Here is a 16,121-nt window from a genome sequence, read left to right as displayed (position 1 = left end):
CAATCACTCCGTACCACAGGACACATGGAACTGTATAGAAGGACACGTGCGGGCAACCGCATGCAATGCATTCTGCTTGGGCACGGAAATATGCTCTCGTGGGTGATTTTGAAGACCCAGAAAAAACACTGAGTCTTCCGAGGCAAATTGCATTTACGACGTGCCTTTAATACGGAACAAAAAAAATCTCTACTTCACGTAACCGTGCAACTGAGACTAAATTTAGCATATATGTGGGTATCGTAACAAGCCAAAACACTGACATGACATGAATGCAATAGCATTGTTCTAACATATTCTAACAATTACATTTCCGAGTAATACACACACTCGCGCAATTTTTATACTTTTAAAATGTATGCACATGTGGCACATGCTTACAAACAATTCTTAATCAGCTATTAATGCAAAACATGATTTTTTTAAAAACAGCATGCCATTTATGTTATTTTCATACGGACAATTAAACATTTGCAGAAATGAATCAAGTAGCTGGCATTTTCCTTTATTGGCTAAATGTTTACACAACGCTGACACACGGTGCCACTTGCAGTTCAATAAGCAATTTCAGTGATACCGAATGTCTTCATGACCAAATGTTGTCAATATTTTGGCAAGTACACGCCTTCCAATTTTCTTCCTCTAATTCACATTTCACATTACGTTTTCAATGAAGAGGCAACGTTGCACCGAGTTCCGACAAACCCACCCATAAAGGGCCTCTTCGGCACGATGACAATTTAACAACAAAAATATACATTAATTTTATACAATTTAATTCAAGCGTAGCAGCTCTAAAATCACTGGGAAAAAAAATGTCTCTTTCGATGCAAACGGTTAAGGTGCAGCCTTACAATTACTAAGCACATGCCACTGCTGGTGGAAGGGCCTTCCGTGTGTACGTTGTACATGGACGCGCGTGTGCGTGTATATATATTGGAGCTGTTTGTACGCCACGCTGCAGGGCGTCCTTATCAGACTTCACGCTGTGAAAATTGCGTCACCCCCGTGACCTTACCCAGGGCTCGCCCCGAGATTACCGCGCATAACGTGGTCGCGGTATCGCACCGCCAAATCATGTCGCCCTGACAGGCCAAGGGGAAAATGGCCGCTGATGCCTCCCATGGGATTGTGCCAGGACCCCGGGCTCTAAAAAAAATTATGTAATTATTCTTTCTTTCTTTCCATGGCCCTATAAATACACTGCCTTGTGCAATTATCTTCATTTATGTGTACAAGCACGTGCACAGGCAACACACTGTATTGTGTATTAAAGTGACGCTGTTGCCGTTGCAGCTGAAGAAATAAATATCTGATTCAGAGTTGGTTTAGGCCTATCGTCTACGTGGTAGTTTTACGCCAAAATTATTGTCATTAACCCTCCACCACCCGAAAGATTGTTACGTGCGTTTACAAAGACGTTACTTATACGTGCCAGTGTATTGATCTAATTTGGACCAATAAAGCTCCTCATTGGTGACTTAAGACATTTCATGACCGAATTTAACAACAAGATATAACATTTCAGATCAGACTGCTTTGAACTTCATTAGGTTTTTTTGAGTTGGTTATCGAATGCCGTCTTGAGAAAAGTCTGTCGTCTGCAATGTGTGTCTGTTATCTGTCTTGTCTAGAGACCTCATCAGAGACGAGTCTGTCAGTCTATTGTTTAGAAGCCCCATCAGAGACCTCATCACAGGCCGGATCTGCAGTCTATTGTCTGAGGCAGGGTGTACCCAACCTTTTTGGATCTGTGAACCATTGTCAACCATCAACGATTTGATTTGGACCACCTTGCAGTAAATCATATGGTGTTTTGTGAATATAAATCAAATGTCAATTAGTTATGTGCACCAGTATCCACGGATTTGTGGACCGCTTGTGGTCTTCAGACCACAGGTTGGAAACCACTGGTCTAGAGGCCCCGTCAGAGACTGCCGTGTGAGTCGCTTTCCTAGAGGACCCTTAAGAGCCCAGTCTGACCCATGACTGATAGGTTGTCAAATGATTTCACTACCTCCCATAAATAGTGACTTAAAACTTTCGTGACTGCAGGAATTCATAATCTTTGGTTCTTTCGGTAAAGTCACGTAGATAGAAAAATAATAATAAAAATAAAGTGAAAAAATTAAAATTAAAAAAACACTCATTTAGACTGCAGCCTGGTTCTTAATCAGAGTGAGTGTACTGGCAGTCTATAATGTAGACTGTAGCCTGGTTATTAAGTTTGGTGAGTGTACTGGCAATCTATAATGTAGACTGTAGCCTGGTTCTTAACCTCGGTGAGTGTACTGGCAGACTGTAATGTAGACTGTAGCCTGGTTTTTAAGCTTGGTAAGCATATTAGCAGTCTATAATGTAGACTGTAGCAATGGTTATTAAACTGAGTGAGCGTACTGGCAGTCTATAATGTAGACTGTAGCCTGTTTTTTTAAGCTTGGTAAGCATATTAGCAGTCTATAATGTAGACTGTAGCAATAGTTATTAAACTGAGTGAGCGTCCTGGCAGTCTATAATGTAGACTGTAGCCTGGTTTTTATCCCATTTCACAAATGATCCCATTTGTGAAGGACAAGATTCTTGACAAACAATTTCCCGGCATCTACAAACTAAGCTGTATCTGTGGCAGCAGTTGCATTGGGGAAACTAAGCGATATTTCTCGGACTGTGTTCATGAGCATAAGTCAGATTTGAAACAAGGTATGACCAATACTTCTGCCGTTGCTGATAATTATTTTAATGCGGCTGGCTGACACGAAATTGATTTCTCTAAGACGATGGTACTTTGCAAGCCCAGTGGCTATCAACAAATATTCGTTCATGAAGCCATCCATAGAAACAGACACAGACACAATTTCAACGGAGAGGATGGTTATACACTCAGCGATCATTGGAAAGATGTCATCAACCACTTTGGGTCCTTACTTTATTTGTGTTTTTTCTTGTCAAGGGAGCACAGGTCAAGTCATGACTTGATTTGTGTCGCTTTCTTGTGATCTTACCCCAGGGCACATATGCCCCGCCCACTTCGTTCTGACACGGAGACGTTCTGTGGCACTGCATGTTCCGTGCTTCACATTGGTGCTCTCTGACCCCGGGGCACATATGCCCCGCCCACTTCGTTGCACCACAGGAACTCTTGTGCCACACCAATTTTTGAAACCTTTAAAAACGGTTGCCTTCGGTGACCTTCCCCTTCTTTCCTCCTGAAGACGATCGCTTGTGTCGTGATCGAAACGTCGTGGTTTTTATATTTTTATGTTTTTTCATTTTATTACCGAAAGAACCAAGAATAAGTCTACATTATAGACTGCCAGTACACTCACTCAGGTTAATAACCAGGCTACAGTCTACATTATAGACTGCCAGTACAATCACTCCAATTAAGAACTAGGCTACAGTGTATATTAGTTGTTTTTATTATTATTCTTTTTTATTCACTTTACTTTTTTTTCTATCTGCGTGACTTTACCGAAAGAACCAAAGAATATGCCTCTCATAACTTTATATTGCAGGAACAATATACCAAAATCTACGGGCCATAACATCAATGTACTCATTCTCTTATAGTATACGATTAGACAATAAAAATGGGATTTTACATGTAAGCTGTAATATATTTGTCACTTTTAAAATGATGTTGCCCATTCTCCGAACTCCTTTTGACTGCTCCCCATGCACGCTGCATGTGAGCGTGTTCACATCGCATGAGCGCGCACGGAGGGCACCCAAAACTTAATGTTTGACAGCTTTATCGAGCCGAGAACACTGATGCAGCACTGATGGACGAGTGCTTCAACACTGGGAGTTTATCGCGCTGGCTGAGGTTCAAACGGCGGCGCTTTTTTTGCTGTTGACGCAGTTGTGGGTCACTTTGCAACACGGTGGGACAGAACCCGACTTAAACAACAACAACCCCAACCGCGGCAGTTCAGTTGCTCCGTGGTCCAATCCAACCCATAATAACATTCATCATCATCTTACGCCAGGGGTTCTTAACCTTTACTCCAGACATGCACCCCTTTGGTTCTCAATCGTAAAAAAAAATGTATAATGCTAATAAATACATAGAGGGTTTGATGAAAGAAAGCAGTTGAACTCACGTGCCCGTGCTTAATTTGTGTTGGGTAGATTTACCTTCTAAATGATCTGGCCATGTCTCGGACCCCCTCAGAAAGGGCATTTTGCACCCCCAGGGGGTGCGTGCACCGCAGGTTAAGAAGAACCACTGTCTAACGCCATGGACAATCCACTGCTGGATGAAGGCCTCTCCCAAGCCACGACCACCTCTCACAATCCTGCGACGTAACAAGCCATCCAGCACCTGCACACGATCCGAGTTTTTCGCACCATATTCGCAGCCGACATGCTCTCGGATACGATCCACTCCTTAGCTGTCACTCCAATTATTATTCTTGACCGTCGGCTGTCATCCCTCCTCCCGATGTCTCCTGCCCAAGCCCATTTGCTTCTCTTCACAGTTTGAACGATGTTAAAAATAACGTGCAGCCTTTTGTTAATTCGCTGCTGAAAGAAGGCCCCCTCCATGCTGGGTTGTTTGACTGTAACTTCACCTGCGTGTCTTCTCTAATCAACGTCGTCCTCTCCCTCTGTCTCTCAACGCGATTTAGAGCACGCATCTTCTCAATGCTTCTGTGGCGCACTTTTCGGTTGTTGCTCTTTGATTCTTTCGGTAAAGTCACGTAAAAATAAAATAAAATAAATAATAGAGTACGACGTTTTGATTGCAACACAAGCAACCGCGTGTGTCTGTCTTTGTGTCTCCGTGTCTGTGTTTTGTCTCTCAATTTTAGTTCTACCTGATGACGGTTGCTTGTGTTGCAATCGAAACGTCGTACTCTATTATATAATTTATTTTCTTTCTACGTGACTTTACCGAAAGAACCAAAGAGTAATTCCTGCAGTCACGAAAGCTTCAAATCAAGTTTTTTCGGTTGCTGTTGGTTTTTTTCCGACACGTTTCGTTCATGGCATCGTTTCTCACTCGGCTCACAGCAGGCATCAGAGAAAACCTTCCGTGCGGTTGCTGCTGAGGGCGCGCCAGGTTCTGTCCACAGCGCAGTCCATTAAGGAACGGGGTCCCCAACGCCCGGGCCACGGACCGGTACCGGCAGGAGGTGAGCGGAGAGTCCGAGCGTGGCCTGCACCCATTATTTTATTATTCACCACTTCTGTCCGCGCCTCTTTCCCGCACTGCGCACTTGTCTCAGTCACAGTGTTGGTAAGCCCACAAGCTCTAACCCCTAGTAGACAAAATGAGTGAAAAACAAACGTCGCTGGAGAGCTTCTTTGAAGATGGGGAAAGACCCAATGATGAACCCCCCCCGCCCCCCGGTCCGTAAAAAAATTGTCTTCCATGAAACCAGCCCCTGGTGCCAAAAAGGTTGGGAACCGCTGCATTAAGGGGCGATGCGCTGAGCTGATCATCTCCCCCGCGTCGTTCCCCCACCGCCCCTGCTTGTCTCCCGCCCCAACTCACAGCCCAACTTAATTGATTATGAGCACGGCGGATGCAACACGCAGGCTGACCTCATGTGAGCTGCTTTTTGTGAAAACGCACAAAAATATGTATATATAGAAATCGTGATTATATTATGTACTGTACTCCATCTAGAAATGTGACGTTGCGGTTGGCGGGGGGGGGTTGATCCAACTCATCATTACCTGTGGGGTCGTTAAAGTAGGTACTACTTGATCCAGGGCAGTCAACAGAGATGAGTCCCTCCGCGTTACTTGTGTGAGCAGGGCTACACTCGACTCGTGCTCCGTTAATACGTCTCACCGACTCCCTTTCCTGAGGATTCTGCATAGGATGTTTAGACCATTTTTTATTTTTTGAGGAAAGTTTACTTCATGAGCGTGTAATCTGTAGTGCCTAGTGTAAGGCCGCACATTTGAGGGCATGCGATACTACACTGCAAGGATAAAGATCCCTCAAATAGCCTTGGCATACGTACAGGGCAAGTGCTGTTGGCAAGCACCTCTATACAGGCCGCCACGATGACAGAGGTGGTGGTGTGGCCAACTCTACGCCCGGTGACCTTTGACTCCCGAGTGCTGATTTTTTTTTACACACTGCACCGGCCACTCTAGCCGTGGCTTGGGAATCGAAATCAGGTTTGTAGCACACTGCGCCCTAACCGCCGGGCCACTGATCCCTACCCTCGACTAAACACACTCCGGCAGTCTACTTGCTGTACTTAGCTGCCTCCTGTGGGCACCTGCCTGTCTCCCTGCAAGCGGATGTCTTGAGGGTGACCGTTCCAAGTTGCTGAGACTTTCTGGGATTTGCAGACGAAGGGGGCCGCCGCACGACTACAGAATCCACCCGACAAGACTCACCTGGTCGTCTCATTACTCAAGCGCCAGCTTAACACTTTTTTTAATTCATTGGGCAAAATGAATCACTTTATTACTCCCATTACGGGGATGAACCGGGTTTAGGGTTACAACTGAAGAGCCCCCCAAACGAGACGTGATCCCTGCAACTACCCGCACGAGAAACGATTCCGTGGGCTCGGCTGAGGGAGACGAGGCATCCTCCTCCCATGCAGTTTCCAGTCGTGAACGAGGCACGACGAGCACGTGTGGAATTATTAATTACTATGTAACACGATTTTTGTTCCTGGGTAGTAAGTATTATTTTCTAATTGCGTATGCCTCAAAAGTATAGAAAATGGCTATTATTCCCCACAAACTTTGCTTTTGTGACCAGGACTTTATGTGAATGGAATGACACAAATGCACACCACGTTTTCTCATTTAAAATAGGTACATTTCTGTCCTGGTCACAGAAGGAAAGTTTGTGGGGGAAAATAGCCATTTTCTGTACTCTTTTGAGGCATAAGCAATTAGGAAATAACACTTATTACCCAGGAACAAAAAAAGAATAAATTTGTTACACACTGTTATTAATGGAGTGGATTATTAAGTTTGCTTTTGTGTCCTGGTCACAAAGCAAAGTCTGTGCGGAATAATAGCCATGTTCGTTCTTTTGAGGCATAAGCAATTGGAAAATAACACTACCCAGGAACAAAAAATATGTATTTTTTTTGTTACACAAATGATCAGGGAGAGGTAAAAGAGAGAGAGAAGAGAGAGGAAAAAAATTTATCGGCAATGCCACACCCCGACCATCCGTCACCGCTAGGCCATCCTCGCACGAGTCAATCGGCGCGGACACAGCTGCCGCTCATCGTCTCCCCACCACCGCCACCCACCAACTTCCTCCCACCCCAACCACTGTGATCATTATCGAGGATTTATCCTGCAAATTTAATTACGGCCCTGCGACTCTGCGTGTGTGTCTGTTGTGTCTATGTGTGGTTAGCGCGCTAACCGGCCAACACCGGAGATGATTTGTATCTGAAGCGGTCCTGGGCCTCCCCTAGGTCGACTCAGCCTCGAATGAGTACCCGGTGCGGTGCGTAAAAACATCGCCAACGGGGAAAAACAAAAAGGCGGCCGGGCGTGGTGCTGGCCACCCACCCCGTCGGGTACCGTGCCCACGGCCTTCATAGGTGATGATACTCGCTCACAGCACTTGCCCCAACAGTCTGTCATATCGGGGGGTGGGACAACTCACACTTCGTGAACTCCACCCGACGCCTTCACACTAAACCGGGACTATTACATCTTGAAACCGTGACGGTGAAGCGCGGGACCACCCCTCCCCCCTCCTCCCCCCAAATCGCGGGGCCCGGGGCGGTCGCCCCGAATCACCGTACCCTAGGGACGGCTCTGTTTATGCAGTCCATCTACAGTGTGTACGATGGCTACGCGAGTGTAATTGTGAGCGTGTGCCCGAGCGCGTTTCCACGCTCTCCGCGACAAGGCTCGGAGCCCGGGTGAGGTGATGTGGAATGAGTCGACGCACTTAAGCGAGGGTCCCGATCGCTTACACATTCTGCCAGGGCTCAAAATACAAAAAAAAACTACGTATAAATGTATAATAATAATATAAATAACTCTATTGTCAATCAACTGCTGGGAGGTCTCCCCACACTCGCTGGCGGTCATGGAGGTTGTTTGACCATACTTCACCATGCTTGTTATTGTGCATTGATGATGGAGGTTGGGAGCATGGTCGGTTCGCTAATCACTCGACACTGCTTTAGCCGTGGACGGAAAGTGAACCCAGATCGCTGGGTGTTCATAGGACAATGGGTAGCCAGTGTATAAACACTCCGACGTCCAATCACAATCATAATAATAGAATAATGTGTTCGGACAGGGGAAAAAAAACTCACCTCATGATTACTTTTCAGGAGTGTCCCCGCATTGCAATGTTTGGCCAAATCCTGTTGCTTGGCTTCATGTGGGAGGAAACTGAAGAATCCAGAGAAATCCTAGCCTGCATACAAGCGGGAAACACCCAAAGCTCCATGCAGATAGGTACAAGAATCATATCGCTGCACTGCCTTTTCCTGACAACGTCACAGCCAAGAGGCAACTTAGACATCTCGATGTTGGTGAAAGGGTTTGTGTTTGCGATTGTGGGGAGCGGTAGTACAGCAGTTAGCGCACTGCGCTACGAACCCGGTGACCCGAGTTCGATTCCCTCTCACGGTCGGCACCAGTGACGATTATCTGAACCGGTCCTGGGCCTCCCCGAGGTCGACTCAGCCTCAAATGAGTACCTGCTGAAGAGTATACAAATCGCCACTGGAGAGACAAATGCGGCAGGGCATGGTGCTGGCCAACTACCTCCTCGTGTGCCGTGCCGGCCTTCATAGGTGCTCGCTCTCTGCACTTGCCCCTCCAGTCCATCAAGGCTATACGGGGAATCTTTGTATCTGTTCGCGATTGTTCAGACCCAGATATAGTCGAGAGTTCCATTCAAAATAATTTTTTCATGCACAGCTCTTACCATTATCCTCACCGGTATCGCCATTATCATCGTCGTCATTGCTATCTTTTACCGCAACTCTCAGTTTAATTTTGCGACAATAGCGCAGCACAGGTATAGCCACGGCAGACGCAACGGGCACACACAATGTTCGGTTGCTGCCACTTAATGTTGTCACTTTCCGTACGTTCCGACCTCGCGGCTGTGCCACTAACTGGATCCCACGCATCAATCAGCGAAAAATGCTGATTACATTTCCCTTTCCGAGTCACCTGTTCTGCCGACAATAATGGAACGCTGTCGTATTGTGGTCCAGCCTCGGCTCGCTGAGTTAGTGGGGTGGGGGCAGGGTGGAGTTGACCTCACGTGGTGGAAACATCTGTTTAATAACCCCGGATAAAGGCAATAGGTTTGGCCGGGGGAATGAAATCACATTCTATTCTGAGCGTGACGCGTCTGTCATTAGGACTCTATCGCAGTGGCTTTGACAGCAGATGTCCTGCCCGGGACCCGAGTCTAAATTGAGCAGTTGGCTGAATGACGCGATTAAAAAATAATGACATTTCGTTATCTGCCCAGGAAAGCCTCGGCGGGTTTCCAGACGCCGCCGTTTGGAGGAGGGCAGCGACGACTCCACTCTTGCGGGTGGACAGGCGACGATGAAAATAATTCGGTGATGCGATGAGAAATACAGAAAATGGGAAATCAGAATGTATGTACAGCTGTGTGTCCATCCACTGATGCACAAAGACAGCGGAGGAGTGGCAGAAAGTGGGGGAGGTGGGTGAGGCAGTGCGTTACTAAAAAGATTTCCAAAATTCTAAACAAACACAAGATCCAGGTCCTGTTCAATACAGTACACAAAATTCGTGATCTGATCCCATCCGTGAAGGATGTCATTCCTGATTTACAGTACCCCGGGGTTTACAAATTGAGTTGTACCTGCGGTGATTGCTACATCGGTGAGACAAAGCGACATGTCTCTGACCGAATTCGCGAGCACAAATCAGATTTGAAACACGGCAAAACGAATTCTTCTGCCGTGGCTGATCACTGTTACAACGCTGTGGGGGATCACGATATAATTTTCTCCGATACCAAGGTTCTTTGCAAACCCACGGGCTTTTATCAGAGATTTGTTCATGAAGCAATTCAGATCTACAAACACAGACACAATTTCAAGCGAGAGGATGGTTTCAAATTAAGCAACCATTGGAAAGATGTTCTAAATCGAACTAAACATTAAACTAATTTCAATGGTACAGTATATTTTTCAAGTAGTGGTACCCCAAACTTTCGCAGCTCTTATAAATTCCCCCTTTTCACACCATCAATAGGTAAACTCCCCCCCCCCCCGCGCCAAACTGCGAGTCCACCGGCACGTACACCACCTCTTTCCTAAAATCCACCAATCAAATGCTAATTTTTATGCTAATTTCTTTGTCAGAACACCTTGTTTGCTCGCACACAGGTCCTATGTCTGAGCGTGGTTGTGTTTCGTAAATTCTCCTGTTTGATTTGTACTAGGTGCCTCGGTGAATGTATATGCTCTAACTTTAACATAGCTATTTCTGTGACCAGTTACAAGCTAATCACTCAGCTATTTCAATGCTAAATTCGATGCTAACTCCTTTGTCAGGGGGTACCTCTGCGGATGTGTATACTTTAACTTAGCTATTTCGATTAGCCATTTCAATGCTAAATTATATGCTAATTCCTTTGTCAAGGCGCGTGGTCTTTTTCTTCTCACACAGCTTAAAGGTCGTGATCTAAGCGTGGCTTCTTCCACTCCAGCGCTGTCCTCCAGACAGTCTCGTCCCTTCACCTGATGAAGGCCGCTTGTGTTGTGGCCGAAACGTCGTGATTTTTTGTTATTTTATTTTCACCTACGTGACTTTACCCAATAGAACCAAAGAGTATGGGGGGGGGGGGGGTAGCTGCTGGAGAGGAAGTGCAAGGAGGAGATGGAGCCATAGAAGCAGCTCGTGTGCAGGAACTATTCGGGATTGTCGCATCGTGAGACCATGGAAGATGAAAACAGCTTGCGGGAGGCCTTCATTCAGCAGTGAATAGATAATGGCTGATAATGATGACGACGATGACTCCAAACATGACTTGCGTAAATAACCAAATACATGGCAGGGCTTTTGAGAGCGAGGCTCACAACATGGAATGCGACATAAGCAGCACCCGGGTTCTTGAGACTTTACACACAAGGGGGTCCACCGTCTCGGGAAGTTTGTCGAAAATCATCCAATAATGCACGGGACCCTTCTGAAAAAAAACAAGTCTTAAGGCTCAGTTAACAGCTCTCCGGCGCGTGCCCTCCGGGGTTTGCATGGCGTTATGTTCGGCATTATTGTCGCCCACCTCGCTCCACTAAGCCGGGAGCGAAGAACCGAGTTCCCGAAGAAGCTCCCAAGCACGTGGAGCGAAACGTCGGACATCACGCCAAGCAACATACAGCTGTGCAACCAGTGCCAAATTAAGCTAGTGCGGGGCCTGTAGCAAATGTTATAAAGGGGCCCTAAATAAATAAATACATATTAAACCACAATTTTTTTAACTTGCATATTAAAGTAATTGTATTTTTTTTCATTTATCATGCAGCCAGATAATACGACAAATCGCTAACCTTAAACACCCAGTCGTTTATAAAAGTTGAAGGCGGTATAGTACTATAGTAATAGAGCAAGTGCAGAACAACTGAACCAGAATTGATGGCTTGAAAGTATTTAGCGAGGGGGCCCTTGAAAGTGCGGGGCCCGTAGCATTTGTAGCTACTCTTGCTACGAGGATAATCCGGCACTGTGTGCAACACGAAAAATTAATCGGAGCGCTGCACAGCAGCAGCAGGAACAACAACCGCGAAAAGCCAAGCGAGTGATTGTTTCTCGGTTAATGTCGAGTATTGTAAACAAACGCTGGCTGCACAAACATTAAAGACCCTCAGGCTCACGGACTAAAATGTTAAATGGTTATCCTTTTTTTTGTCGTGCGACAAAACAGACCTTTGGACTGTTTATTATTTCATTTCATAACGAGAAGCAGCCTACGTAGATTTAGCCACCCCGGGCACGCGGTGTTGCGTGCTGCTGGCTTTAACCGAGCCACCACACGGAGCATCATTCCCCATTAACGCAAGCGAGCAAAGAGCCGTAACAATCAGTGCCGTGTCTTGATAACTACGCGCAAGGCAACGAAGGCCATGGAGTTGCACCCACACACAAAAAAACAACAACAACACTGACCCAGAGCGCACGCACCACTCGCAGAGGAACGGAGGGAGATGCGTGTACTGTATGTTGGAACTTCTTTAGCACTACCGTACGTAGCCAACCGTGGCGAATTGAGGTACGGGGAGGGGCAACAGACTCAACGCAAAAATCAGTTCTAAAGAAATGAGATTTCAATCTATAGATGTAAAAGATGTCTTAATTTAATACTTCCCAATTAACTTAATTTTAACACAAGTATCGTTAACAGACAACAAGAGGTACAACTCATATAAATCGTTCAGCACTTTTTTTATCTGCTGCTAGATGAGAGCTTCCCAACATCATGTGCGATGTTTGACCATACTTCAACGCATTGGTCCAATGTGGGTTGGTGACGGTGGGTAGCATAGACGCTGGTGCGTAGTGCAGCACAACAACGGATATTTATTTTTTGCTGCCCTTCCCTCTGGTGACAAGGTACTGTCTTGATTGCTCAAGTTGAAACGGTGTGACTAAGTGGAGAACCCCTGTAGCCAATATGAATTTTCGGCTGTTTATATCTGGCCAGGTTGAAGGGGAGAATGGACGCGAGAGAGGTAGAGAGGAGAGGGGATGGCGTTAGAGAGGGTGGTGCAGAGAGAGAGAGAGAAGTGAGTGAACGTGGAGTTGTTCGTCAAGTCGATGCTGTGAGTACAAATAGAAATGGGAGTGAGAGTGAGGGAGATGATGTTTGGAGAAGTTTGCGAACGAGATTGTGGAGAGGGCAGAGAGGGGAAAAGCTCGGTCGAAGCCAGGTTTGATTTGCAATTTTCTTCCCGCTGTGTGACAGCAAAGGTGACCGCACTGCCCACGGTCGGACAATTTGCAAAGGGTACCCAAAAAAAACCCCAACCATCATCAACAATAAACCAGTTCCGATATTCTCTGTAAATGACACGAAACGCATCAGACAGTAGAATGCTTGCAGGCTGTAAACAAATATAAAACGGTAAATAGACAGCAAAAGGCACCACTGTGACCATAACATTCGTCCTCCCAGCATGCCTTGTGTGTCATATGACATCACAGAGCTTGGTTTAAGTCCACGAATGTACAACGTCAACAGTCTCGCGTAACGAGAGTCTCTCACTTAACAGCGCCTGTTAATTTCCATTGATAGCTAGGCCCACGTCTGAGCAACACGTGTACTTACTGCTTTAGAAACACATCCAGACGAGGCGGCTCGGTGGCCCAGGAGTCGGAGTGCTGAGCCAGCACCGCTCAGATTCTGGGTTTGAGTCCAGGTTTCAGCCACTCGTAATTAAATCTGATTGTCAAGTGCGGTGAGTTCACGCTCTGAACCTATAGTCACAATTGACTCTCCCCCCCTTCCCCATCACAATCAATTTGGTTTATCCAATTTATTTGGCAAACATTCCAACTCTGAGAATTACATATTAAAATGTCAGTTGCACTGCGTTTTAACTTAAAACAGCTTTTCAAAGCCAATACTATGATCCATATTTGCTTTTGGGTCAGGCCACATCATAATTTGATCCCAACATTGTCATTAACCCGCCACTGCATTTGATACAAGGCGTGCGGGAAAGTGCAGCTCCGCTTCTGTGGATGAAAGGCAATTGAGGAGATCTCAGAAGGAGTTCTGTGATATCTCCGTATGTGGGCCTATCTCTAACATGGGATTGTGAACTGCTGCTCTGTGAGCGTTCCGAGTGGACATTCATGAAACAAAATTACACCAACAGCACAAATGGAATGACATTTGCTAATCTCCTCTGACAGCCCTGAGCCAGTGGTGGGAAATCCACGTTGCTACGGCAGGAGGATGTGTGCAGAGTATTCATAAGATAACCGCCGCTAGTAGCTCACGAAGTAGTATTAATTTTAGCAACCCTACAAGGGATAATGCCTGACCGGGCATTGAACTGGCGGACCTTTTGATTGCGAGTCGATTTCTCTTACCGGGAGTGGAGCCCACGCAGGTGATTGTGCGAAACGTTCAAGAGGTCATTTCGCCAAGCGGTGGCTGAGCTCGCGCGCGAGAGAGAGAGAAATAACCCGAACAACAAAGACGTATATAATGATTTAAGTCGTTGCCGTGCCAGCGTGTGCCAGTCTGAGCGCCACGCCGAATATTAATGCATTTGTGCAATGGGCGAGTGGAATGCCTGCTATGTGAGCGCTACCTCCGCCGCAGCGCGGCTGGCTTCAGTGATCTCCCGAGCAGTCCACGCCGGCCTGGAATAAACACCCAGCCAGGCACGTGGAGGCACGCGCTGAGATTTTGGCATGTTCGTTGACCTTTGCCATAACCTCCATACATTCTACGGTTGCCAACCTGCCCGGATTGGCCCGGGAATAGTCGAACGGAATTGACATCGATCTTTCGGCGACTATTGAAAGGAATCCGGGAGCTTTTAAGGAGAGGATATTTTTTAAAACAATTTTTTTTTTACAAATCATAAAAAATCTTCAGTCAGAGTCGGCAACCCTAATAAAGTCACATTGCAAACGTACGGCCATTTGTCAATCCGCTCGCTGGATGCGGCGCACTGCACGCCGCGCGAACTAAAGGACAATGGACACGCCACAACGATTTATAAACGTCTGGGATGATTTCAGGTTGGTCTGGACCGTCTCTCACACGCTGTCCGTAGGTGTAGTATGGAATTAGACTGTTGACGGTTGTCACTGACAGCCTATTAAGGCGAACATCGCCGATGGGACTATATGCCAGCAGTAATGTACACCCACCCATCTGTCTGTATCTCCCGTGTATCGAAGTGGTAGCGCAGCGCGGTTAATGCACCGCGCTACGTGGCCGACGACCCGGGTTCAATTCCCGCTCATGACCAACATCGATGACTCATATTTGAACCGGTCCTGGGCCTCCCCTGGGTCGACTCAGCCTCAAATGAGTACCTGGAGCGGTGTGTAAACATCGCTACTTGCTCGACAAAGGCGATCGGGCGTGATGTTGGCCACCCACTCCAACGTGCGCCGTGCCGGCCTTCATCGGCGCTTGCTAACAGCACTTGCCCCAACAGTCTGTTTAGGCTATACGGGGGATCTTTGTCTTTGATACAAACTGCAACACATATGCACAAGACAACAGCCACGAAGTGACCGTGACATCACCACAGAGCTTGTGCCAAGCTAGGTGCATTTTGAGGGCATGGTTGGGTGTTCAAGGTTCGCTGACAGAAGGCGACAGGATTCACCGATGTGTTATGGATTGAAACTGAGCTGGCAGATCGCACCATCAGCATTCCTAATTGTGACATTCAATTTGAATATCGTCACTCTCTTATATTGTTACTCGGACAAACAACAATTATTATTTTTGAAATATCGGAAACATCGTGCAATTGACACCGATCACTCCGTGTAGTGATTCGATGATTTGTCAAGATTGCGAGAGCGCAATTCGAAGCAGGAACCGATTTTCCTCTCTTTTAGTTTTACGCTTGCGGCGTTGAAAAGTCGCAGCAGTAGCCTCTCGCAGCTTGCAGGGGTCACGTGAACCCCATTACAAGTTACAGCCTACGAATCCAAACACGTCGTTTGCGACACGTGCAATTCAATGCACGTGTCACGGGCTCGGAGAATGGATGCATCGTTCCCACCGCTGACGCGTGTGCTGCGTGTACATCTTCTCCTCCTGCCCATTCGCGATATACGGAGGCCGATGGACCCATGAACTTCTGACAACAGCAGCAGCGGCGGCGGTCCTCCACCGTCGCCATCATCATCATCATATCCCGTCTGTTGTTTGATGTCTCCCTGTGCCAACTCCTCTCCATTCTCGTGCCTCTTCCTTCACTACCGTCAGTTAATCTTTTTCTCGGTCTACCTCTGCCTCTATTACCTCCCACTAGCGATTCCATTGCTTTGGAGAGTATGCATGTACAGTACATACAGTGAGGGAAAAAAAGTATTTGATCCCCTACTGATTTTGTACGTTTGCCCACTGACAAATAAATGATCAGTCTATAATTTTAATGATATGTTTATTTGAACATTGAGATAGAATA

The 16,121-nt window shown here is 46.6% G+C and overlaps 1 long non-coding RNA gene across 1 annotated transcript in view; it reads right to left on the bottom strand.

Annotated features, from left to right (window-relative positions):
* LOC142924436 (uncharacterized) overlaps positions 1 to 16,121 on the bottom strand; it is a 70,651-nt gene that overhangs the window by 46,458 nt on the left and 8,072 nt on the right. The window contains exon 2 of the long non-coding RNA XR_012941659.1: positions 8,271 to 8,374. This is a non-coding gene — a long non-coding RNA (uncharacterized LOC142924436). The remainder of the gene's footprint in view (positions 1 to 8,270; positions 8,375 to 16,121) is intronic.

Source organism: Petromyzon marinus, chromosome 13 (assembly GCF_048934315.1).
Source record: "Petromyzon marinus isolate PM22_M1 ecotype Great Lakes invasive population chromosome 13, UKy_Petmar_22M1.pri1.0, whole genome shotgun sequence".
NCBI classification, from domain to species: Eukaryota; Metazoa; Chordata; class Hyperoartia; order Petromyzontiformes; family Petromyzontidae; genus Petromyzon; species Petromyzon marinus.
Note: the sequence above shows the minus strand (reverse complement) of the source record. Positions and strands in the feature narration are given on the sequence as shown.